General features: G+C 38.8%; 2 protein-coding genes and 1 long non-coding RNA gene across 10 annotated transcripts in view; 1 reads left to right on the top strand and 2 right to left on the bottom strand.

Moving 5' to 3' along the window:
- The window catches only part of ARNT2 (aryl hydrocarbon receptor nuclear translocator 2), a 175,542-nt gene that overhangs the window by 123,323 nt on the left and 24,950 nt on the right, over nt 1–27,269 (bottom strand). The window lies entirely within an intron of this gene.
- CTXND1 (cortexin domain containing 1) overlaps nt 1–27,269 on the top strand; it is a 50,371-nt gene that overhangs the window by 2,272 nt on the left and 20,830 nt on the right. Inside the window, exons 1-2 of one of the 3 annotated variants that reach the window (XM_068696315.1) lie at nt 4,548–4,720; nt 12,339–12,527. The gene's annotated coding sequence lies outside the window, so the exon portion shown is untranslated. The other 2 variants (XM_068696316.1, XM_068696314.1) reach the window with 2 other exon arrangements.
- On the bottom strand, nt 207–4,397 carry LOC137863283 (uncharacterized). The gene is made up of 2 exons (XR_011100834.1): nt 4,207–4,397; nt 207–2,809 (listed from the first exon to the last, which is right to left on the bottom strand). It is a non-coding gene; the product is annotated as an uncharacterized lncRNA (long non-coding RNA).

The following is a 27,269-nucleotide window of genomic DNA, read 5'->3' as shown; positions in this document are numbered from 1 at the left end:
CCCACTTGGTAAGGCTGTTATTATTTTGCAGCAAATGTTTACAGCACACAGCAGCCAGCTCACTGAGATGTGAGGGAAACAACGGTCCTTGCTCCATGGAGCCTGAAGCTCAACTGACAAGCCACAGCACAGAAATGAGACAAATCTGTGGGAAGAGGTGGGAGGCAGGCACGATGGGACTCCAAAAAATCTCAAAGAAACCCCAGTCAGGGAATCTGCTTCCCAAATATTTATTATGGTTTTCAAAGCTTCAAAGATAAAAGAATCATTCCAAACCTAAACTCTCGTCCCACACAGACAATGCTTGTACTTACATGCTGTTGTCTCAGCGAGCTTTTGTTTCCAGCAGAAAACATTATTGCATTTGAATACAGTTGCCAGGAGTTGAGTTAGCAGACATGATGTTGACAGCAGAGAAGGGATGCATGTAGAAGATCACAATTAATTTACCAAAAGGCTGAGTATGGCTTGTCCTAGCCTGTATGGCTTAGGGTCAGAGTCGAAGAAAAAAGCAAAAATAACTTCACCATTATGTTCACCATCAATGTATTTTTGAGAGGAGTTCGACCTTAAGGGACATACTTTCCAGACAATTTCAATGCAATACTTTCTTTTACAGAGATTTTAAGCAAACCTTGAAGGATTTTTCCACTCACCAATAATTGACAGAAACACCAGCAGATAGTGCAGATCAGCCAACAGGAGCTTGTTACCTCTGATAACTCTCTTCGGAAACCTGAGCCTTCAGTTTCACTTTTTTTTTTTTTTTTTTTATTTGTAATGTATTCCTAAACTTCTTGGACTCTAAAGAAATAGCTTTATGTGAATTTTTTTTTTTATTTCTATTTAGCATATTTTTTCCCTTTCCAGTTACACTGTTTGTACTGTTTGAATTATTCATCTATGTAGGATCCAAACACTCCCTACAAGTTTCTCTATCCTTAACTCACAGTTGTGTGTGGCTTTTATATCGCTAACTGTAAAAGACCAAGTTTTTCTTTATGCAAATCCATGATATTTGCTCAGCTGGCTTTGCTAATTGTTTCTCTGTCTATTCACACAAATTTATCACTACAGGGATGCTGTTGGTGCTTTTATTTCTGTTAAGCTGAAAAAAAATAATCATGAGCTTCCAACACAAGGAGCAATTCTTCCCTAATATCCCAATTACCTGCTAAAATGTAGTTTATATCCATTCTGAAATCTAAGCTTCAGAGCCTCCTGGCTCACTGGTTCAAAGCCCAGATCCTACTGATCATTACTAATAATAGCAGCAGGCTCATTAAGAGGTTTTGTTGTACTTCGATTAACTTCATAAGGGGAAAATTACAACACAATTGCCAAAGCTTTTTGCTTGTCTTTTTTATTATTATTATGTTTTATCTTTTATTAAGGAAAAATATTAATGGAGACAGAAAACGCAGGTACTCCATTTTCCATGGTGCTAAAGGTCTCCTGAGAAAGACAAGTGCATATTTTGTACTTTCACATCCATTTCTAGTTTCTGGTAGATGGGAGACCTAAACCACACCTACCTGGTCTACAACGTAAAGGCAATGAGAGAAACATGAAACATTTTGCAATGAAGACAGAAAGGATGACCAATTCCCAAATTCTGTGGTTTTTAAGCCCTTGTTAAAATTTGAGTTTATAGCTATAACAACAGAAAATAAATAAAAAGAGCAAAGAACAGACGAGGAATTAGAGCCAGTAATCGCTATTGGGAATGTTAAGTCAGATGGTGTTAAAGCACAAGCATGTTATGGTATTACACTGATGTCTGAGTGAGCCAAACCTACAGCAAATGAAAATTTAAGAAATTGTGCACACTGCCGTAAGCAGAGTTCCTTGTCAGTTATTCAAACATTTGTTGCTTTGATATCTTATCTTAATTCTGAAAAAAATAAGCTAAAAGAATACTGTTAAATCCTAAATGCCTTATATTCATGAGACTAAGGCATGGACTCAGAGCACATAAGTGGATGTTCATTAGTTTCCAAACATCTAATTTTCATTCAGAGGAAGAAATCAGAAGCTTCCTACAATCGCCATTAAGTTGTTTCTTTACTAGGTATACAAACAGTGCATCATCTGCAAAATGACTGGTTGCCTAGCTTAGTTCACTATAGGTTTTAGTTCCTTCCAAGTGAGTAACAGTCAGCTTTGCTTTCTTGAGTAGGCATCACCAAGAACCAATTCCTGCTTAAAAACAACCATTCCTTGCCCTACAACTGCACTGCAACATAATTAATAGCATGGACATTACTGGACAAAGGCATTAGCACTTTACTGATCCTTCTGAGTAAAGCTGACAACAAATTTTTCTACTGCATAGAAAATACAGTGGGACTAATTCAGGGAAATATTAGAACAACAACAACAACAAAGCTGAATCTCAAACTGTAAGGGAATTTCAGCACCAAAATCCAGTTTCAGATTTTGCCTTCTTCCTTGATCACTGACAATTAAGCCCTGTCAAAAGCCTGGGTATCAGTGCAAGTCTTTATGGTAATCAGATATTTCAAGTTACCATATTCCCAGGTGCACTAGGATTTACTTCCACCTGCTGCTGAAATAAGCACTGTGCAGCAGCGAGCTTCAGCTTACATTTCTGCAGTCTGTTCAGTTTTCTCCATCTTCGGGCTCAGCTGCATTCCCTTCCTTTTTCAGGCTCTTCCACTCATCCCCAGACAGCTGCTCACAACCCACTCCTTCCTTTCTTGTTCCAACGAGGTCCTTTTAAGATTCATATTCTTTTTGATCTCTGGGATCTCAGACTTGGCAAGCCAGCTGTGCAACTGCCTGGGGCCTGAAAAATAGCATTTTCCCAACTATTATTGAGTTTTTGTTATTTTAACTCCCTTGAAGTTGTTTACCCCAGGTATCATGTCTCAGCTGCTCTTTTGTTGCCCATTGGTTTCCATCTTTACCCAGACTAAACAGCTTTCTTGTACTTAATTCTATAAATAATCTTCACACGCACAGACTGATGCATATAGGCTCTTCATGAAAGCGGTATACTTAACTCCCCCGGTTCCCCAAACCACAGCAATTAAGATTAGCTATCTAGAACACTATGCTAATGATTCCCAGATTTATAGGTTAGATCACTGGTGGAAAAGACTTTTGTCCTGCAGGCTCTCTGACTCTTGAATTTGCTTTCCTTTGTCGGTCCTCTCTGCTCTCTGTTATTTGTATGAAAAAAGGAGTGAGGGGTAGGCAAGTCATCACCTGGGGTATTGCCTAGGTGGATAACTTCTTTAAAAATAAAAATCATAGCACTCAGAGCCTTCATACTTTGGAAATTCACCTGCCAGATTTCCCCTTTGTTCAGCATTTTCTAGTTTTCCAGCACTTGTTTCTCTGTCTTTCTTCCCACACCCCTCCCAAACAGATAATATTCTCATAGTGTTTCTTTTTACAAACCATTTTATACCAAGAATATTTTCCCAAGAAATTCTGAGGTTTCTTACTTTTTTTTTTTTTTTATATAATTTCTTTAAATTAAAATCATGAGAATGAAAGAGAAGATAGGGCTGCAACAACTGCTGTTATTAACTTTATCCTGATTGGGTCTATGTAACACTATATTAAAATCTTTTGTGTCTTTTGATGACACAAATACGGCTCTGTCCTCAGTCACTGTTAAGAAGGTGGCACACTTCAACAGAAGCAGTGAGGGGAAAGCATAAAAGCCTTCCTAAAGTCAACTGGATCCTTGTATGAACTAGAATAAACTTATTTTGTTAATGCCCAGCACTCTCTTTTCACTCAGTGCCAATCTCAACCATTTTTTCCTACTTCAGCACCAAGGTAGAACTGAAACAGCTGGAATAGCAAATGCAGGATTTTTATGGTACTTTATAAGAAACTGTTGGAGCCATTGCCAAATCCACCCAGACAAAACATCCAACTGTTCTATAAAATGCACTATCTCACTGCAGAATTAGGAAATGTTCCTTTGCAATGCAGGAAAACTATTCAACTTGCTGGTATTTATAAATAGCCACGTATTGCAGTCATGAGCTTCTGAAGAACACATTCTTTCCAAGAAGAATGTCAATGTTAATCCACTGAAGAGTGAGTGGGTGAGTGTGAGAGACAGTGTGAACGTGTGAGCACAGCGGCGCAGGGTGCCTGGCAGGAGCCGTGCTAGAAGAAATGAAGTGTGGCTCTTGCCTCAGCCAGCTGCCAGGGCTTGCTCACCTCCTGCCCCAGCTGGGTCCTCCAGCCTCCTGGCACCAGCATGGTCTTAAGCCTTGTGCATTTCACAAGCTGCACTATCTTGAGAGATGAAGATAAGAAAGAGAGAGATGGGAATGTAGCACATCAGGAATAGCTTCCGTTGCATCATGGACCGTATCTGTGCACTGACACTATGGCAGGAAGAAAGGGCTTTTCCCACCTTTGAAGGCTTTCTGTTGAGCTGCTCTTGGAGTAGGATATGGAAACAGATTGTGAGATGGCCTTGAGAAGTCTGTCCTAGTCTTCAGATTCTTCTATACAAAGGGACATCTTGTAGGAAGTCATGATCTTCTCCTTAGCAAGAAAGGAAAAGATCCATCAGCATGGTCTGAGTAGCAAAAAGAAGTAAGAGTTGTTATCCATGCGTAAGGCTTCTTATAAAAGGACAGGACAACTTCCCTTCTTAGTTGAGCCATTAATAAGAAAGTCTGCAAAGGGATTCCCATGAAATGGAAGATTTCCATCAGTCACACTGGTATGGTTACTCCCTCATTCTTATCTTATCTAGATTTTTTTCTACGTTTTCATTATACTAAAATGTCTAGCAGTGTTAAATAAATAGCAAACCTCATTTATTTTTTAAAATGAGAAAAGAAGTTACAGGTTACTAAAAATATTGAAAGCTCAAAACCCTAAAACCCATTATATTACAATAACAAGGCTGAAGTCTAGAGGGAATTTTTTTCTGGGCTTTCAATTTGTGGCAGAGATTTTAAAACTATTTTAGTAAAGGAAAAATAATCCTCATATGAGAAAAAATTAAGAGAAATTAGTTCAGCACTGGACCTTTCACAGACACTTGGTCATAAAACAACAAACAACTCGTCATTCTTAATGTTATTCTTCTCTAGGGAGCTGAGAGTTTTGTTTGCTGTAATAAAGTTTTATAATTGAGCTCAACTTTATTGGAGCAGAGCTTTTTTCTTAAGCAGCTGAGAAACTGAGATATTCTGATTTAAAACTATGCTTGCAGCAGAATAAACATGCATGTGGTATAACCAGGTCCTTCTCTTTGGAAAATGAAAAATGAAATTTTGTTGCTTTTATTTTATAGTTTCTCTTTCAAGGAAAGGCATTTTATTTTCATTGCTAATATATACCGGGCAGAGAAGATCAGATGGTGGATATTATAATGAAGCCTTCTTTGTTTACAGAAAAATTGTGCTCATGATCTGCTCAGAATGTCTGACAGTTTCATCATAAAGAAATGGAGGTCTCAGGTGAAATTGTCATTAGTTGTGCCCGAGGTTGATTTATTTTCTCTCCAAACTGAGCTGATTTTATTGGAACTAGTAACTGAAACTTATCTTGCATCTTTTGCTATGGCAGTGCAATGAAAGAAATCCTAATGCACTGTTCTATCTCAGAAAATTCCCCATCTGAATGCAGTCTTTCCCTCCCATGCCTGTTAATTTTTGGGACTATAATGTTTTATTAGGAACTACAGGTAGCAGATAAATCAAGATACAGACATCTCTGCTCTTAACCTTTACAACTATCTTTCTCATCAGAGCTGCTCATTTTACCAAATCAAGAACCCACTTACAGCACAGACCAATACATTACAGATACAGAGGCAGAATAAAAGTCTTATTTACGCAGCTTGATCTCGGGACCATAGCGAGGTTTGTGGTGTGGCTGGATAATCAGCCCACAGGTGCAATTTAAATACCATCTTACCCAGTACATCAGATAGAAAACCTCAGAGATAATCGTTCTTGTCTAAATTGGGCTTGGCATGCTGTTTTACAGCACCCATTGGAAATCACAGAGGATAAGCCTGGAAAATGACTTTGTCTAATGAAAAAAACATGGCATAGAAGTGCTGCTTTTTATACAACCGAAAAATGCTCTGTTGAAAGAAAAGCACTGCGACAGCTAAAGACGTGAACCTCCCAAAGCCCATCACCTACTGGCTCACTAACCAAAGGCCAGTTCCTAGCTTAACCTCACTTCCAGAGGAGCATCAGCCCCACTGAAGTGCACTGCAAAACAACCCGTGAGTTTGGGGTATATGATTTTTTCCATGATTGGGATATATGATTTTTTTTTGAATCCCAGCTGTGCTTTTTACAACAGCAAAGGAAATCTGGGGACTTGAGGCCTGATTATCATTTATACAGTGGTTTGCTTCTAAGCACAAATCAAAAGCTCAGCAGGAAACAGTGTGCAGGTGGAACCTCCTTCTTCTGTTTCTGCTAAAGGCAAAGTATGTAAAAAACATGCCATTTTCCCACTGAAAATAATTCTTTTTTTTCAAAGTAAGTTTGAATGGAGACAGAATAAGAGTATTCTCCAGTAGACATCAGTTAATATGACTGATTTCCTATTCCCATCACTACTCGTGCAATACGAAGTTGTCTTTGTACAAAAGAGAATCATAACTTCCCTCAGACATTTCTATCTTTTCTTAACTCATATCCAACCAATCATCTTTTCTACCTTTCTTTATGCTCAGCTAAACAGAACAACAGCCTGACTTTTAGTTCACTTTTGGAAATGCATTCAGACTACTCTTCAACCCAACAGCCTGTATCTATTCCTTTTGACAATGGCAAAGAATGGAAGGTTTATGTTCTTTTAAGACATTTTTCCTGCAATTCTCTGAACTACAGCAAGATGTCTGCCTCATGCACAGAAACCCCAAAGCATATATGGCAAAAAGACATGATTTGACCTCTAGAAGAAAAACCTTCCACTTGGCATGACGAACCAATTCATGTTCCAAGTCCATATTTTCTTTTTGGTTCTTGCAGTCAGAAACATCTTGTGATACTGAGTAACAACAACATAATCTGAAAATTATGCACAGATGAATGAGCTCGCTCATAGCTGTTATTCCTCAATCTATGACTTACACATTCCACATATTATGCATTTTTTACCTGCATACTGTTCCAAGGGATACACATGTGGGCAAGTTTTTGAAGGGACCCTGGGGTAATGTATGATCCTACTACCCGCAAGTCTTATGATCCATCCTGTAATGACCTATTTTTGGTTTGAGATTTTCTCCATATCTTAAGAAAATCTAATTTCTTATAATTGTTTCTTGATTAAATTTTGTTTTCTAGGCATATTAATACATATATTTTAGGTGCTGCTTAACATAAAGCATTAAGAACAGATTTGCACCCAATATTAACCACTTGATGTATCCAGACATTAGCTAATAAGCCAAAATTCATGTGTTGCAACAAGTTATAGTAGTCTGTGGCTGCCCTCAGAGGCCAGCTGAAATGAACGGAAGACTCTTTCCTCTCACTGTTACTTGAAGTAAATCCTGGGCTCACCAACCTTCCCAGAGCAACCACAAAATGAACCACAGCCATTTAGTCTCACTTCCACTAAAAAAAATGAGAACATCAGTTTCCGCAAAGCAGCAAGATGTATTTGCTTACACGAGTGCTCACTTAGCTCGCTGCTCAATGCTCTCAGCTCTGAGATATTGAAAGGAGCAATCCAATTCTTTTGAGGAGAAAGACTGAGCTACCAAGATAACTCGCAGGTGTTCCTTTTTATCATTTGATACTAGATTCTTTAACAAATTGCTTGCATGAAACCACCACTACCAGTGCCAGCCAGCCTTGAAGAAAATTATGAACCCTCAGAACTGAATCCTCTCTCATCCCTACTGTTCTAGATTAGGTCAGAAGAATGCTAATGGGACAGCACGAGCGCAGCAGCACTGCATTTGTCTTTCTTCTGGCTGCATTTGCAGCCAGATTGCTTTCTCTGCTATTGCACTTCTTTTGACCCAGACTGTTGAGTGTGTGACATCAACTCTAAAGAGAATAAGAGTAACGATGCACAGATAAGGAGCTCATCAGATTGCACATTTTCCCAAAGACACAGGAGAAAGAGAAGGAAATATTTCTCAGAAAAGATCATGCCATTTTTGTTCCCCTGGATGCTTTTGGGAACTGGCTACATAAAAATAAATTGTCTTACACTTTTGAATTTTCCATACCAAAGGAAACCTGATAGGTAAAATTAACTCTATTCACATGGGAAATGAACTTTATTATCTCCCACTACTGTGCAATAAATAACTGTAACAGAAGCCCAGTAAGGGACTGGACACTTGTTCTAGCTTCATCCCACAACCTGTCCAGGCTGGAAAGAGTATGTGATGGTATGTGTCCAGTATGTGATAGCTGTGGCTATGGCTCATTCACAGCCTCCAGGTATCACTTTCCTTCTTCCTTCAACCAATCCAAGATGCAGCTAAAACACAGTTCTCAAATGCCACTCTCCTCTGTTCTTCTTCAGGCCTCCAAGTAGCTCCTATCTCTTGTTGAACTTGACCACCTCAAGTTCTCATCCCCATGCTGCCAAAATCCAAACAACTCTACTTAAATTATCACTCAGGCTATGATTAGCTCTGGTCCTCAAGTCAAAAATACCTTCAAACTGAACACATAAGCCTTCAGAGCTTGAAGTCAACCACTTGCCCCCAAAAAACAAACAGCAAGATCCAAATCCAAAATGTGTTTGGAGAAAAGACATTCTCTGATCTCATAGACAATCAGGGCTGTCTGCATACCTTTCTGTTCACATCATCTTCTTTCCTCAGTAACACTCTGTGCTTTTCTTTCTCCCATGCTGAAATATAAAACCATAGCTTCCCACATCTCTGTAGTATATCCTCTCTATGCATGCCTTTGCCAAACTAAAGGCTCATTAGGACTAGTGCTGCCTTTTCGTCACCTGCAAAGTGCCAAATATATTTTTGGTCACAAGAACTACAATTTTTGTAAAATGGTCTTAAACATTTTAAGCTAGACCCAATTCAAGTTCTATGATCCCTATCTCAGTTTTACTGGGGACATAACTAGATTTTTCCAGGAAGATTTCCCCCTCATTCTTGACTTGAAAGAGATGATTATTCATGAAGAGTGACAAAGTAAAGTAAAAGCTGAACTCAGGGCTTTACAAAGAAAATGTTCTGGACAAAAATTTGTAGACTAAATATGTATATGTTTTGTAGCAAGTCAATAAGAGTATCAGCTCTGAGAGAACAAAAGAAAAAAAAAAGCAGAAACAGAATATAGTACACTACACAATCTGCTAATTTAAGAAAAAAATACAAGCTAATTAAGATAATGATCCCTACAGTTAATTTTCCCATGAAATTAGAAAACATGTCCCTAATTCAAATACTATTCTTCAGTGATGGAGTATTTGGTTCCATTTGCTCATCTCCACAAGCTGTAGTATCTCCAATGGAACAGGATTAAATCAATTTGAGAAAGACTTGAGAATGTCCTTCTAGATGTGACAGCAACGACTCATGTGCATTCACTTTTAAAGGGTCTTCCTATGGAGATGTATTCTAGAAATTTATCTGAAAATACTAAAGCTGCATACTTAAAGCAGATTCCTAAAAATTGCATTCCTATTTAGCTTGTAGTTATACACTATTGTTGAAAATTAAGGTGTTCTTTATTCAGTTTAAACAATTTCAGAATAATAGCAAACTGATTATCAGCATTATAGTTACACATGGGCGTGCACCCCGCAATTTTAAACACAGTTTAGTTATGATAACTCTTTCATTAGCATGTATGCAAATCTGATCTCACGCATCAAAGTATTAATGCCCTCACTCTTAATATGCAAATATCTATTTTTTATAACCACTTTTCTTCTGGGACATAATACAAGGCTGATTTTCCCCCAGTTACTATCAGAAGATGATGTGTAGTAAGGAAGTCTTTGTAGAGTGCTCCATTTCTCTGGGTCACAGTTAGCAGCTGACTGCCAAGCCAGCTGAAAGATAATGAAGAGAGCGAAGATTTCAAATTGGATATACATCATTTACTTAAAAAAGGAAAATGGATGATGTTTTGCTTTACTGTTTGGAAGAAGGCACAGAAGAGCCTCATTCTCTGAAGGTTCAAAGTGACTTGAACAGGCTTTTCTGTCTCTTCCTCCCCATTTTTCTATTCCCTACCTGAAATGGGAGGGACAAGATGACCTTTTCCTGCAAACACTGGCCTCCAGTTCAGCTGCCCATGACCTTCTCTCTGCCCTACAATACCTAGCACAAGTTACCTCCAACTACTGGTAGGGCTGTTAAATGCAGCCACAACAAACGTGCCCTGTACTGTCACGCTGAGGAATTGAATGAAGGGATATCCAGTCTGCTCCCAAATTCTTTTAAGCTTATGGAGTCTGTTTTTGACACAACTATGTTGCTACTATATAAATCCTGATGTATTTATGAGATATATATATTTAGAGAGAGAGAGAGTGATGGGTACGATAAACAAATCCATACGTGAACTAGTTTACTTTCCTCATAGACAGGCACTCTCTGGCTCTCTTCACCATTGTATAGCCAGAGTCAATTATAAACCTTTTATGTTTCCCTAGCAGGAAGGTTAAAATTCAATTCTTTTTTATTGCAGTTTGCAAATATAATATACTTTCCAGCTGGCTTGGAAAAGCTTTTTAGTTAAATCATCTTGTGCAACACTGCTTCTTAGGTGCTGGTACTTTCCTATTCAACAACAAACTGACAGCCCTGCACTTCCAGGGTATTTATTGGTCTGTTCCTTAAATATAATAGTTATTTTACAACTTTTTTTTTTTTTTTTTTTTTTTTTAACTGGGAGGAGGGTGAGGGGAAAGCATGCAACCGTGCTTTTAGATTTAAAATGTCTCTTAAAGATGGTAAATGCTGTCCTTTGTGCCTCTCCCCAGTAAATCAGTTGCTTGATTCTTTTTGTTTTCAGGGTTTAAAATACTGCTACTAACAGAAAGTAAAGTGATGTGTTAGCACAGCAGAGCTTGCTGTGTTATTGAGCTGAGGCAAGGAGCCCAGAAAACCAGATGAAAATGATCCACTGAAATCTATAATCCTTCCTTCTGCCCTCACCACAGCTCCATAGCATGAGATTATTCTGCTTGTTAGAATAACCACTTATCTACCCATGGCCAGTTCTGGTGTCTACTGGAATGTTAAAAAGGTTCACTCCTAATTACTGTGCTGACTCAATTCTTTTTGTCCAACTCCAACTTCAAAGAAATTCATTATAACTTATCCCCCAACCAAGGGAAGTAAATGGACTTATTGGAAGGATGAATATGCTCCGAAAGTGTGAGAGAGAAATAAAGAGGAGAAATTGAGGGCCTTTCTATAGGGTCTTATAAAAGCTGAGAGGCCCGACGATGAGTTAATTATTTCTGCTACCAATGCTGCAGCTCACAAACCCAGTCAGGTTTTCCTGATCTTCTTGCAACAAGGCTGTCATCTGGCAATCCTGTTTGTTAGAGGTCTGAATAATTTTGTCTGATTTTGACTGCGTAAGTGCTTGGGACACAGACTGATTCTTCTCTACATTTTAAGAGTTAAACCAGAAGCACCCAGTACATAAATACTACGTACAATAAACTTAATATTCAAGGCACCTTTGTTGGTGCCTTTTCTATGACTCAACAAATTTGAGGTGCTGAACACAGCTATGAGCACAAGAGAAAAAAAAAAAAAAGGTCAGTTTTTCTGTTATAGGACTGTCTTCCCATTTTGTAGGAACCCACTGATGCTGACACCAATATACTGTGTGTAGGTTTCCCCTCTCCTCCAAGATGCTATTTTTGTGAAAGTGCAAACCACCACCCTTCCAGCAACATCTGTGGGCTAGAAAGACTGAGCATCTTTGGCATTTTTACAAGCAGAAATGTACTGCCCTGAAAATGATATACCAACAGCATTAATGATGCTGAGGGGTATTGTAGAAAGTTGCATTAATACAGTAACTCCAGAAAAAAAAAAAAAAAAAAGAAAAAAAATGAAGTCCAGCTAATAAAACACTTTCTGTAGGAAAAAAATGTGACATGCACTTTCCAGATGCCTGTCCTTGCCTGCCCTTTTCCTAAACGGTCCAGTTAATCTTCCTACAAAGTTTATTATGTACACAAAATCTCCCCTGCCCAAGAGTCTTAGTGGGATGATTAAATCAACATCTTACACAATGTCTCATTTTAGGAAATCTTAATTAATGATTGCCGTGTTACATATTAGGGCACCTAGGTGGAGAAAACATCACATTTTTACCTTCAGGGCTGTTATGTGTTTCTTTTCACAGATTCGCCACACATGGTTAGGCACAATTAGCACCAGCAGGTCACAGGAGGCCTGGGTAACAAGCAAGCACAGCACCAAAATGGGTCTTTTCTCCTGAGAGTCCCTCTGAAGGTCAGTGTTGGAGTGGGCAGCAGAGAGGCCTCACAAAACTGCCCATCCGTACACCTCCCTCGAGCTGGATACGAGGAAAGTGAGTGCAATTCTCCTGTAGCTTCCCCAATGGCCAAATATATTACTGTAGGATCCCTGATGAGGAATTTCTTGCTGCAGCTCTTCCTCTCTCTGCCTCTTTATTATTACTGTTTGTTATTTCTGCCACATCAGCACGCTGTAGGGCCAGTCCCTACATTTTTCCCCCTAACAGACACCCTACAGACAACTGCCAAGGGTGAGTAGAACAGTTCTTGGGGTGTGTTAAATCTGAAATGTTAATCCATGAAGCTTTAGGGAGCTACTTTCTGACCGTATCCTTTCTGTAAGCACAGCTGGTAAACTCCATTTCAGAGCTGGGACACCCCCTGCTCCCCTTTCATTTCTACTTCTGAAAACCAGAAGATTAAGCTCGGCTGAAAGAGTTCGTTCCTCAACATTGAAAAATGCATTAGCTTGAATTCGTAACAGAAATTCAAATCTCTCTGAAACATAAAAATAGCGCTCAGCTGCGAATTCAACTGCAAGTTACTGAACAGAAGAACTTGCACTATAACCAACTACAGCACGAGATGAAGGCATCCCCGGCCCCTTTGCCTTTAAAATGCCCTGGAAGCAGTGGCTTTCGGCAGAACACCTTATCTGCTCTCGAGAGCTGTGACTCTTCATCCTTTCGTTATGAAGACCCAGGGGATTGCTTACTTAGCATACACCAGAGGCAATGGATAGGGTGAGCAGTCACTGCAGCCAGAAAACCCCAGCACGGAGCAGAGGCAATTACCCTCCGCACGCAGAGACCGTGGAGCTGAATCGTGCTGAATAGAGAACCCCTCCAGCTGGCAGAGCCATGTGTGGCTGGGAAGAGCAGCCACTTTCGCTCCGCTGAGAAGCAATGCAGTAAGTGACTCTGATATTGCAGCAGGCACTGGTTCCCGAGGTTAATAAGGAGCCGAAGCCTTGCAGCTTTTGCTGTGCGAGAGACAACCTCCGGTCCAGGACCAGTGTCAGAGCCGCATGGTTTTTGTTGCTGTTGTTTCTAAATTGAGTGAAGGAATCGAGCCGATGTGCAGTGACACTAAGCGAATAATTTTGCATTGTGTGCATGTGTGTGTATTGCAGGGGAGTGCTTGCTGTACAGTCCTGTGCCGAAGTAGCACTGCTAGGTTCGTGGCTTTTTCTATAGTCATGTTTGACAGCATTTAAACAGGGATGCTGCTTAATAACTTATTGTCAGTGTGTGTTTCTGTGTTCTTTAACTATACAGCATGATTCCTGTGCTTGGGTGCAAACTATTTTCTGTACTATTATGCTAGATTTGCAGAGACTGTGTCACCGAATAATGAAAAATCAGAGATTGCAACTATGTGAGTGAGTGCCTTGGTGAAAATAATACTTTAATTTTACTTCATCAGATACAGCTAACTTCTAGTTTGAGGTAAATACTTAAGTGTGGTTTGAAACTGCAGATGCTTTTTTTTTTTTTTTAGATAAATGTTTATAAGCAGTACTTTATCATAGCATAGCTGTGGGTTTCTACAGATTCAAGCGTTGTGTTTCTGTACCCTGCAGTAGCACAGCTTTCTAGCTGTAACGTGTAGTAAGGAGAAGGCATGATTTAAAGTTTGGTTTATTAGAAGAGAGGTTTTTACATAGCTTGAAAGTGTTTGTCAAGTAAGAGTTTGGGAAATAATTGCAGGCCTTTGGAAGAAAACATAGAGCATTTAAATCAAATTTGACTGTGCAGTTTTCACTCTGTTAATTTTGGGACAGAGCAAGAAAAGAAACCAGATGAACATTAAGCTATGCTCATCTGGTTTCTTAATACAGCTCTTTCAGTGACTTACAAGACTGGTTTAGACTAACTGCCTGTTTTGAGATTAAGTGCCATTTTCAGCTTCAGACACGTTTAACTCCTTTAGGTAAAGCATTCTCTATTATTTCAAAGGGCAGCACATGCAAGTCCCAAAAATTAGGTATTCTTTTTCACTGTTAAGTCAAATGTCAATATTAAATAGTTATCGATCTCTTGAAAAGGGCGCTCATGAAAGCAATCTTTAATTCTGCAACTCAGTTTTTGTCTAAAAATTGAAGCTCATTTAGTTACTGTAAACTACTAGGAAATATACAGGAAGTACTCACATTTTGAAGAAAATCCGTCTTCATATATCCTTGTCAATTAAGTTTTGCACAAAATTTGGTGTGTCATGTTAGAAGGGATACTTCTCCTAAATAAGACAACTGAAGCTCAGTTTCTGCTAACAGAGTTTTTGCAGGGATGCTGCTAAAGACGTGTAATATTTAGTCCCAGGCACAGCTAAAGACACTGAGTAAATACCCAGGAATTACAGCTATGAGTTACTACACCTTTCTACTCATATGCAACATGCATGTCTTAAAGACTTTACTCCTGGAGAGAGAGGGACACAGGTGCTGATCATGGCTATTTCCCCTGACAATGCAGTCAAGAATTTTCTCCTTTCTGCCTAAGACAACCTTTGTGACTTATGGTGCTATTAAGTTGTAATCATTAAAATAATGAACAGTTAGTAAGTGATAAATATTCTGCACTATTTGTACAACTTCGGAGATGGATAAATCTACAAGGAAGGTGAATTGTGTCTGACTCTGATCTGCTCGCCTCTTCCCTTTCTCTCCTATCTCAACTTTTCCCATTTCCTTTCTGCATGCAAGCATTTGGTAGGTGTTAGAGCTGCTTACAATTCAGGACCTTAACCCATGATCTGTGCTTTTTTTTCCAGTAGAAGGTCCATGATCAGCATGTCATCTACCTCTGTCTTTCTTCATCCAGATATCTAGCTAAGCCAATAAGGAATTTGGAACATATGAGGATTTATTATAAGATAGTTCTGAATGAGATGTATAAACCTGGTGTTGATTATCATAAGGAAATAGCAGGGATTTTACCTGTAATCAGGATGTACGCAGAACATGTGGTTTAGATGATATTATCATCAGACATTTTCAGGTAAACTAATCCTGGTAATTTAACAAGTCACTGTTTTCAAATGATTTTCTCACAGGAAAAAATATACAAATGAGGAGGAAAGAAAATGCAAATAGGAGTTGATGTTGGATTCATAATAATAATCACAAGAGGAAAAGAAAGATTATAGCTGTTTTTATGCCTTCATGCAATTCTGATTCCCTAATCAAAATGTGTTCCCTGAACTGGAAACTTACAGTTATTTCCCAGATATTATTGTTCATGTCAAAATTAAAATGGGAAAACATTAAGCATGTAATCTAATATCTCAGCCGTCTAGAATAAGTATATTAGTAAACAAATGCTTTCACTTCTTCATCCTGACTTTTAAGTTATCCTGGCAAGAGCCTTGCCTCATAAGTCAAGTTCACTTCATTGCACTGAAACCTTAGAGAGGTGCACACAAAGAAAAGTTTACTAATTTTAACTTACACTGTCAGTAATCAATTGCAACCCAATTTAATTAACGTTTAGAGTAATTCATGTCACTATACTGCTACCACTTTTTCCCTTGTAGAAGCACCGACAATTCTTTACAGTATGAAATATGACTGCACCATCTTGACATCTAAGCATCAGAGACAAAGCTTCCAGTACAAAGCTGCAATGAAGAATATACCATAGGCAGATGAACACGCTCCTTAATTTCAACACACAGTGAAAATGAGTCAGTTGCAACAGGAACCAATGGTGCAGACAATGTTAAAAGACACAACATTCAGCACATTCTCATAGAGAAAAACTTAAAGATATTTGAGCAAGAGCAGTGAATTTTTCTACCATGCTTAGTAGAGCTGTCATGTTTATAAAGAAAAATATCTTACAGCTAGTGAAATCCAAAATGTGCCATATATAGTCAATACTTTGTTTCTGACTACAAAAGAAAGGACACTTTCTTCCCTTTCTGTTATTCAAGGGTAGGCTTTCTGATGGTGTCTAACTACTTAGATATGCTGCATAATAATTATTTTATTCATATGTATGAAAGCAAATTACTTAGAATCTTTGTTATACTTATCTGCTGTGAGCATCAAGATTGAATTTAATTGGGATTTTCAGATATATGCATAGACAATCCATTTTCAACAACAAAACTAATATGCTAAGTATTACTTGCTGGCATTTCTTACCAAAGGCAATTGTTTAATGCTCTGCAATAGTTACAATTCAGAATACTTTCCTTGCCAGGGTGACTATCTGTACTTTCCACACCCACACAAGTCCACAGAAGCTCCTGTGCATAAAGCAGCAGTGCAGTAGTGTTCAAGGAGGATTAAAGGACTAAGATCAAGTACCTCCTAAATACTGCTGCCTGAGCTGTTGTTTTAAGCAAGAGCAAAAATAATGTACCTGCCTCTTCCAAGTGCTGTGCAAAAGAAACAGATATGCATCCAAAATACACCCAAAAGTAGAAAGATCATGCTCTACATTTTGTAAAGTACCTTCAAAGAGTACCTAGAAGGCAGTTTGACCTTCAGAAGATACAGAAGAACAGGTCCAGCGATTCCTCCACCTCTTGTACATGTTCGCTAGAGCTTTAGGAAAGAATTCTGGCATCTGTCTTTTTGGAGGATAGTTCAAGAGAATGAACTTTAAAACAAGGCTGTGAAAGTGCATATCCTAATAAACTAGATGATCAGTGACAGACTGCAAATCAGACATCTGATTTGCACAGAAACATCTGGAGGAAAATTAAATGCTGTATGCTCAGTTTTGAATCTTTATGAGTTAGTTCATGGAATCTTTAACGATCTTTTCATCCCTTTTGAACATAAACAGAAAGGAAAGAGCATGTCAACTGGACAAGGGTTTGCTTGAACAATAGCCACAGAGATAAGTACACTTTCCCAACATTATTTTAGCATTTAAATTTCAAAACCATTTCACCTAGCCCTGGCAAGACTAAGCCTCTGGGGGTCCTATCCACAGATACTCCAAATCCACAGCAGTCAGCGAGGGAAAGATTCCTAGACAGGAAAAACATCATATTCCCAGTGTGTCAGTCAGTACTTTGTTCAGAGGGAAAGATGAGGAAACAAGACAGAAGGCTGCTGAAAACACAGATGCTCACATTTCTTCCGCTAGAAACAGAACAAAAATTTATTTCATTTTATGATAAATCACAGGTTCTCTCTTAATGTTATGCTTTAGACTTTCAGTCAGGGCCAACGGCAATAAAGAACCACATGCTCAAGTAAATATAAACTATCTGGTGGAAAAGCCTTTCTTCCCCTTCCTGCTCCTGCCCCTTCTGATTGATTTCATGATTTTTGGAAGCATTTGCTGCCTTATACCTTTAGTCTGTATCATAAACTGGTCCAAAGTAAGCTGATGTCACCCATTCAGTATTATTTTTTTCCTGTGTTCATATTCAAGCTCCCATGGCCTCTGCCAACATCACCAACCTACCTACAACTTCTTACCAGATAACCATATCACACTGTACGTTGCAGAACTATTCTGGATTTTCATCAGCCTAGTTTAAAATTCAGCCCTCAGTCTGAGCATAATCCAACTAGGAGATCAACTAAGAGATATAATAATAGATCCTTTTTTTTTTTTCCTAGGCACTAAGTATTTGTCATACTTCGCTTTGCCATATTGATTCCTTGACCTCCACTCTAAAAATGGAGCATGTTGTCAGTTGCTCTGCCCAAGTCATTTTGTGACTTTTTTTTTTAATAGGGAAAATCAGGGAAAACAACATCTTATATCGATGTGGAATATCAAAATAACACAATGACTGTAACAGAAGGAAGGGTCTATAATGGAGAGGTGCCATGGAATTAGAGCAAAGGTGAGCTTATACACATGTATCAAGTGACCCATTTCCTGTTAGATTTCCAGAGAAGTTCAGAAAGAACTGGAACTAGGTTGGGAAGGGAGGTCATTCCAAGCTGACAACTTGTCAGGAAAGTATCTCCCATTATAAGAAGTTCAAATAAAGACAAAACATAATTATCCAAGGTTCAAGACTTTGAGTAATACAAAATAAAAAGACTAAACTCTGAAAAAAAAAAACTGCATTTTTTTTGTCTTCCATTTTCTGGAATATTTTACGATTCATGCTTCAAAATATTCACCTACAAGCACATTAGAGATTTTCACACAAGAAGATCACAGCTTCAAAAGCATCACCTCAAATAAAAATCATACAACTTCAAAGTTAGGTAATCTCTACATTTAGCAGCACAAATTCACAAAACATTTTCTTTTATTTCTGTCCTTACCATTTTACATCCCCATCTTTGTGTCTTGCAGCCAGTGGAAATGTTTCCTAGGGAAAGAAAGTGAAGGATTTTCTAATGCCTGCGTCTGCAAATCACCAGAAAATACTGTTTTCTTGATCACATTCTGCTACTGAGTTCACTCTATCATCACTGAATTTTGCAAGTTGTAAGCAAAAGGCAGCAAGAAAGGAAATATTCATTAACACATACTGATGCAGCTCTTGTTCAGTTGCAACAAACCTCTATTCCAACAAACCTCTCCATTCTCTTCTCACATGCTGTATTTGATCAGCACATTGAAGATGACTAGCATTATATTCTCTCACCATTCAGACTGTCACACCATTACAGCATTTACAATTCTCATCTTCGCATTCACCATGGGTATATTCTGGAAAGAAGCAAACTCTCCTGTTCAGAAAACACCTGCTCTCACTTCATAACATTTTCCTGCTGCCATACATAAGTAGCAATCTCTTTTAAGAGTTGCCTGAAGAACAGGAACAGGTTGGCAATCACATTCGAGCAAGTGGAAAAAAAAAATGAACCCATAATTGCACCTGTAAAGGAGTTTTCCTTCACCATTCTTTTGCTTCGGGTTTTGATCCCAAATCAGCAGGCAGCAATGAGGAGACTCATTTGGATCAGAACATAACAGACTTCTAATAAAGGTAGCTTGAGAATATTTTAATAACCAACAGCTACTCACATTTGCAAAATCCTGGTCGTAGCACAGAAAAAGTTAAAAAATGAGGAAAAAAAAAAAAAGTACAAAAAGATCCTGACCTTGCAAACACTCACCTTTGTGAGCAGTTCTCTCTTTCGTAAATAGCCAGCCTTTCATCAGTGGTTTTATTTGCCTAAGTCCTTGCACATGCATTAAAAATTTATAACAGCCGTTACAGACAATGAAGTTATGTGTCACCCTGGTGTTTTCTAATAGTGGTTTGATTTAAATTGTGGGAAACTAAGGAAATAATATATTAAAAGAGAAATGAAAACATAATGCAACCACAAAAACTTTAGTTACACATGGAATTTAAGTAGATGGAATAGCTTTTCTCATGAAGAAATACCATGCCTCAATAATGCTTTGTATCAGTACTCCCCAGCCTGGGACTTGATATCAGCTGCCCTTTAGACACCCTTGGTTCTCAGAATGTAGGCTGCTGGAACAAGCCAGCAAAGGGATCTCTTTTTTTTCTAGCATTTATTTCATATAATCTTCATAAAACTGGTATTTTTTAAGAAACAGTAAGTGCATAAAAATGAAGCAGTCTTTAAAAGAAACAACACACATAAAAAAAAGCAATAAATCAAGGTCTGGAAAAAAAAAATGAAAGCAGCAGATATTCCATAAGTTTCCTTAAACACTATTTAGTACTAAGGCATTTATTATCTTTAATCTGTAAGAAAAAAAGCAAACCTGTAAGAAAAAAAGCAATGTGCCACCCAAATGGTTCCCACCTGGATATACCCATCTTCTGATGAAAGCAGCTAACCATTTCAACAGCAGCTAAGGGGATGCTGTGACCAATTCAAAAGGATGCTGCCTAGTTGTTAGGAAGCACAGCCCACGCAGATACTTCATTGTCCATAACTGCAAGAGGTTAAATGTCAGATATAAAATGCTCCAGCTGTATGTTACTAAGTGTGCACATGTACACACAAACAAAAATGTAAACCTTAGGGTTCATCCTTGGTCCTTTCCACCAGCCACCCATTAAAATCACTGCTAAGAAGGACTTGAGAACCACTGGAGCTGACAAGCAACATGATTTTTCTGACTCTTATCCACAGTATGGTAGGCATATACTAAGTTTCTTATGAACCGAAGAACACTCAAAGCTTTTCTATTGTCCCTTTTTAACACTTGGCTACAGATGTGGCATCTCTGAGCATTTTTCCTTGAGCCGCTGTAGGACTGGAGGAGCAGTACCTTATAGGCACTGCTCCCACCCCTGCCACAGGTGAGATTAAATTCAGCAGAGACTGAACTGAACGAAGCATGATTTGAGTCAACAGAACAGCTTTCTTTTGATTGCCCCACAGCTAGGGTCTTGCTCCAAAAGTGATGTTGTGTTCTCAGGTGATATTTAATCAAATAGTCTCTTGTTCATTAGAAAACACCTGAACTGTCTGCTAGGCTTTTTCTTTTTTGGCTAGTGAAGTATAAACATACCAAGCACAGAACAGACACTTCGCACCTGCACTGCTTCATCTCCCAGTTGTAGGAGGGCAAATTGCTCCCCTTACTTAAAGTCACTGAGATCTCATCAAAGCACTTTTAAAAAACCCCAGCAGCGCAGGTGAGGAGAAAGACTTCTTCATCACTGCAGGCACAGATCTTCTTGCTACCTCTTGTCCTTTGCACCTGAGAGATCACTGATGCAGACAGCACGGTCAGTTTTTGTCAGATCTACACAAAACAATGTCATTGACATTGTAATTCTCTCATGCTTTCCCTCCTTGGCAAGGCTCCCTTTTCCCTCCCTCTGCTGCTATTTATATAGAAAGTTGTCATTCCTGTAAGCAATATGCTCCTTTGTCATTCTCCAGCCTCATGGGAAGGACTTGTGGTTTCATGGACAGTTCGGTATTTACATTGCAGTCATTCCTGCTCCAGAGTCCACCCTGCAATGAAATAGTTCTCTGGATCTGCATGAAATGGTCACAACTGGGCTGGTGACCAGGTTGGGGGACAGATCTGGGTTAAAACTAAGCTGACAAAATATGATTTGCTTTATCCTAGATCCATACCCTGATACAACCAGTTTGGTGTGTGGCCTCATAACTGTTTTGGCCATCCCAAGTGAGGGATCAGGCATAGACAGGAACGAATAGTTCCTGGCAGGTGAAGAGACTGGACTGCTGCACAGGGTTAAACCCTGCTATCATCAGTCTTCCTTCCCATAAAATTCCTGGCTCAGCTCTTCCCTCACCTGCTCCTCTCTGAGATTTGCATGCTGTTTACAGTCAGATTAATGAAAAACACAGCTTTTAAAGCATCTGTGATATTTTCCTGTTTCAAATATCTGGACTTGTTGTATATGTAGTAGCTGAAACCTATCAGCCTGTGCTTTGCTTCCAAACAGGAAGGATTGTCTTCCCATTTACATACAATAAATGTGCACAATAGCACCATTGCTATCGTAGCAATCTTGTCCCATGGATTCAAAATTAAAATGCGTGTACAAATACACTGCTCTCAAGACTATTTATATATGCTCCAGTGGCATCACTGGGCAGCTTGATAACAGAAAACCTCACTGAATTTTCTTAGCTAAAATTCACAGAAGTTACAGTTTAAAACTAAATTTGCAAGACTTTGTAAAGGAAATGCAGGTGCAATCAGCCTAGGTTGAGCTTTTTAAAAATTCTTTATATATTTATTTTTTAGGGAGTCTGATTTACTGGTTAAGACTTACTTGGTTTTCTCATATGGGCTAAGAGCACCCAGGCAGTCCATTACTTTGTCTCAGCTGACAGAAGGTAACTTCTAAAGATTCATTACCCCCATTGCTGGCTGCCTTGAAAACATAACCCTACCATATTACAAGTATTAGACTATAAAAAGTTCCCTACCATACCTGCAGTTATTGCCATGATATGTATTATGGGATAGTAACAGCTGAAAGATATCAACATGAAGTTTGCTACAAACAGCTCTAACACAGCTTTGTAAGCTACTTATTCAGGTGAATGAAGAGCTTATACTTGAAACTTTTTATCTTCCTATGTCCAGGAAAGTCTTTCTAGTGCACTTCAAAGCCTTGGCCAACTGGAAACAGACCCTACAGGAAACTGCTGTAGGATCCATTTGGAAGCTGACTCCAGCTCAAAAATTCAAAGAAATTAATTTGGCATCTATAGAGAGAGTAGAGTCAACACTTTCTAAGCAGGGGACAGAGAAAGATTTGGCAAGGCTTGTGCATATTTTATTGACATTTTACATCAGAAAGGGGCAATCCCAGATCTTCCAACTCTGTAAACCAGCTCAGTTTGTAGTGGTCTTGAAGGACCCCTTCCTCAGATGTATGGTCTGTGTAGCTTAGGCCACGGTCTCTGTGGGTAATTGAGTGGTAGAGACCATCAGAAAACAGACAGGTGCAAAAAAAATATCATTTTCCATGAACCCATGCTTTTCTGCACTCCCCACTACCCACCAACCAAAGATAAAGCTTTTATATGGACAGTTGTCAGAGAATTAGCATGGGAATGTAGAGAAAGGGAATAATTATGCCTGCTTCAGGTTATTCAAACTGAAACACTTTTTAGAGGAATCTTTGGGAAATAGAAATCAACAGTGGTTGGCATCATGCTCAGAACATTGCCTTGGGACAATGAAGCACACAAATGCTTTGCTGATATTTTGGATGCAGCACAGGAGAATTTTCCAAGTGATTTTTCATCCCACAGCAAGAAAAATGTTACTTCAGCTTTAAACATTTTCTTATTTACTTGTGGACATGTATTTGCAGCTTAAGCAAGCATCTGCAAAACATGAATGCCTACAGCACTTTTTAAAATTAATAGCAGAGGAGGAACTAACACTGCTACTCTAAGCAAAATTTTATCTATTGGATTTGGTAAGAATGGGACGCTCTGTATAAACAAAGTCTTGTTTCCTTATTTATGTAGGGATCAGAATGACTGTCTTCAGCTTGCTTTTCTCCTGAAAATTCATTCCTGTAATCTCCTTATGCTCCTACATTAAAACCTAGGGCTCAATTGAGAGGTCACTTAACTGACAATTTAAGTTATCTGTAAGTAAACCATACAGAATGCAGCGTAGCAAGCCACCCCACAAACAAAGAAAAACAATAAACAATGGCAAATCTGTACTACCTCACCTACTACCTCATTCCTTTAAAAAAACAAAACAAAACAAAAAAAAAAAAAAACAATACACTATTTCTTATTATGTCTTCTTTCTGTGTTCCCTTGCAAGTTACATCTGTTTATACTGAGTTGCTGATATGCCAAACAGTTTGCTCAACAACCATTTCTGTTTTGAAGAGATCCTTGTTACTTTACAGTGGTGAGCACATAACTGCATGACTGGAGGATGGTGAGAGTCCAGGCACATCCAGGAAGGACCAAGGCAAAGATCTGAGAGAGGCCCCTGCCCTGTTTCAGAGCGTGCAGGATTCCTCCAAATGGCTCAGCATCAACAGAAAGCGTCTTTTTCAGTGCAAGGCAGATGGTGTCACAAAACCTTATCTGAGAAACCACACAACAGGTAGCTCTAGGTAACTCCTCAGAAATAGGGACACCATTTACCAGTAGGAAATCTCCATATCGAGTCAGACAGATGTAACTGCAGCTAACAACACCGGCTTCTCTGAAACACTGACCAACCAGGATATTCTGGGCACATGGAGATGCTCAGAAAGGAGTAGTTCTTGCCATGAGCTCACCTGTCGGCATAGGCAGCTGGACAGCTATTAGAGGAAGGAATAACTACAGGAAATTTGTTTCAGCTACAGGGAATTTCAGTCAATGATTCTTCATGAAAAACTGGGCAATGCAGTCCTGTGTATTGTATAGGGCATTTTTGCTCCAGAAAAGGCAGTTATGGAGTCATTCCCCAAAGACTATGAGGCAACACGACAGCTTGATCATCTCAAAGAAGTGCAGAATTCTTCATTCTCTTTCTCTCCCCTCACAACTGATATTCAATACAAAGCATTCTCCTATTGCACTACCAGCTGCACCAAAATAGAATCCCAAGAAAATAATCACTTCCCCAAAATTCCTGTCTCAGTCACAGTTATGAGCTTGGAGGCAGAGAACTGAAAGCCTCTGAAAGGATTTTGCTACCACTGTTTCCCTAGGCAAAGATCACAGACAATAACCACTACAATTAGTGTTTCAAATCTGTTTTCTGGGGGAAAAAAAAAAAAAAAAAAGAAGAAAAAGACTTTGCATCTAAAAATAATCTTGTGATAAACAGTCTCTTTTTCAAAAAGGTTAAAAACATTTGTTATTTTGCCTTTCTTTCCATTAAAAAAACAATCCACAACTTCTGGATAATCTGTGTCAGTGCCTCACCACCCTCAGAGTAAAGAATTTCTTTCTAACATCTAACCTAAATCCCTCCTCTTTTAGTTTAAAACCTTTCCCCCCTTGTCCTATCTCTATCTGCAAGTGTAGATAGATTTTGTACTGAAAATTTTAACAGAGTTGAAAACTTCTTGTCCCATCAGTACAGTGAGTCTCATTCTAGCAGAGCAAAATTCAACCTGACCCAATTTCATGAGATTGTGCCTCAACCAGGAGCTAGGGTTGCACCACCAAAGTCACCTCAGAGAGGAAGAGGCTGCAGTGGAAGGAATTCTTCTGAAGAAGCAAACTAGAGCTGCACCTACCCCGCTCTCCCATATCTCTGTCTTTTCCCCCCTCTTTATTATAGGATACAACACAGTGTCTCACCCACCAAATGTTTGGAAAATATAAGTTTGATCAGGAAAATAAAAGTTTATCCAAGAGCTCTACTAAATTCACTGGGTTTGCTGAGAGAACAGGATCTTCGAACAGCAATGGGATATGTGATTGCAAGCAGACATTAATTTTATTATCCAATTGCCCAATTTTACTTTCCTGAAATATCTGATTCTACTACACAGAGAAAGTCAGCATTTTTCGAGCAGTTTAAGCCATAAAATAGACTAATAGCATCAGAGGAAAAAAAAAAAAAGAATACCTGTTCCTTCAAAAATTATTGAGTTATTAGACTCATTTTCAATCTTTCAAACATATGATCTATTATTTAATCTCCCCCCTTACTTGATAGTGGCAAACAACATCTTTTTACTGTAAACTTTTGTTTTCCTCCATTATTGATGCATTTCTCTCAACAATAATGGATTTTTGCAAAATGCTTCTGTGAGAGATAAGAAAGCAGGAGCACTTGCAAGCAAGGCTTCAGATGGCTGTGCTAGTTCTCCCCAGTGCAATGTCATGTCACTGCTATTAAGCATATTCCCGCCTTGAAAGCCAAATCAAAGAGAATTTTAAAACAATGAATAAAATTATGAGGCCAAAAAGGTAAGGGTGAGGAAAACCAGATATGATCCAATACTCACTAGGATAAATGAAATCAAAATTAGGCTCTCTTCATTGTGATATTACGATCAGGATGTTCTTTCCCATATTTGTATTATCATTAAATAAAAATCTCTAACTACAAACTTTTGTCAGAGGAAAATGAAGGTAGTGCTTGGATAGTCAAAGTTGCACAATTTTTTGGCTTTTCTCATAGGATACATGGGATAACGATTGCTTCTTTTTTCCACTTGGACTCTTTGTAAGATTATCTTCATGAGCTCCCGCTAGGATTTGATGAACTGAATAAAAAAGAATGGTCCGCACAGAGTTCCTGGGCAAAACTGATTTCTTATAGTCTTTTCTGGTTGTTTTAGCATTTTCTCTTTTCCATACAACTCTGCCTAATATAAATTTGTACTTGAATCATGTATCATTCAATGAGCACATGAAAAAATTGGCACATAAGTTATTCAATAACCAGTAAAGTTCTTGTAAAAAAACAAATTTGGCACGTAAGAAAGCTACGTCATGTTTGAGTAATTACCGTGTCTTCAAAATAGCAAAGATAATTCTACAAATTTCTTTTTTTAGATTTTTAGTTCTCAGTAACTTTCTGAGAAGCTATTATTTTAAAAAAATGTGAGATTAGTGTGAGTACAGAACAGAAAATATTATCTGGGGTCCTTTTCTTGCAATTATTCTCAAGTATGCTGCATGTGCTTATACAGCATAATAACTGCTATGACTCTGAGAGGGTGCTGTGAAAATCACTGGTCCATAAATCCTTGCTGGTTACTGTTTAGAAAATGAGTTTTTGAAGGAATAAAAGCACTTTTTTTCACCAGATTACAAAAAAAAAAAAAAAAAAAAAAAAAAAAAAAAGTAGGAAGAAGAAATAGTTTCCAATTTAAAAAAAAAAGAGGTTTTAAATCAGGCTTAGCAGGCTGCAGCAAGGCCAGGCCTGCCTGCAGGCACCATGCCTCATGGCGACACGGGGCTTTGCCTTGCAGGCCTGAGCAGGCTGTGGCTGCCATCAGGCCACCCACCCCCTGACAGGGCAGGACCCTGGGGAATTTGGGCTCCCTCAGGGCTCTCCAGGCTTTAGGGATCAGATAAAAGCTCCTGGCCAGCTGGGGGCCATGGGTACAGGCACCCTGTGGCAAACAGGTTGGCCTACCCGAGGCCCCACATAACCGACATGAAGCCAAGGTGCCCCTCAGCAAATCGGGCTGGAAATAGCTCTGGTGCCAGGTCCTGTGTACTTGGCCACACGAAATTGTCAGCTCCCCTCTCCTCTTCTATACTATACCATCTGCATTTTTATACAGCATGAGGAAATATGTATAAACATTTTTTGGTTGTCCAATAGTGGTTCCTGACATATTTCCTTGCAGGCTGATGTTGTTTTCCCTGCTTTGAGTGGCACAGCAATAACAAATACATCTATTATTCATTAAATGACATCAGTGTACATTAATATGCATCAGCATTTCTGAAT

The sequence above is a fragment of the Anas acuta genome, chromosome 12 (genome assembly GCF_963932015.1).
Source record: "Anas acuta chromosome 12, bAnaAcu1.1, whole genome shotgun sequence".
Classification (NCBI taxonomy): Eukaryota; Metazoa; Chordata; class Aves; order Anseriformes; family Anatidae; genus Anas; species Anas acuta.
The sequence above is the reverse complement of the archived record's forward strand: the minus strand, read 5'-3'. Positions and strand labels throughout refer to the sequence as shown.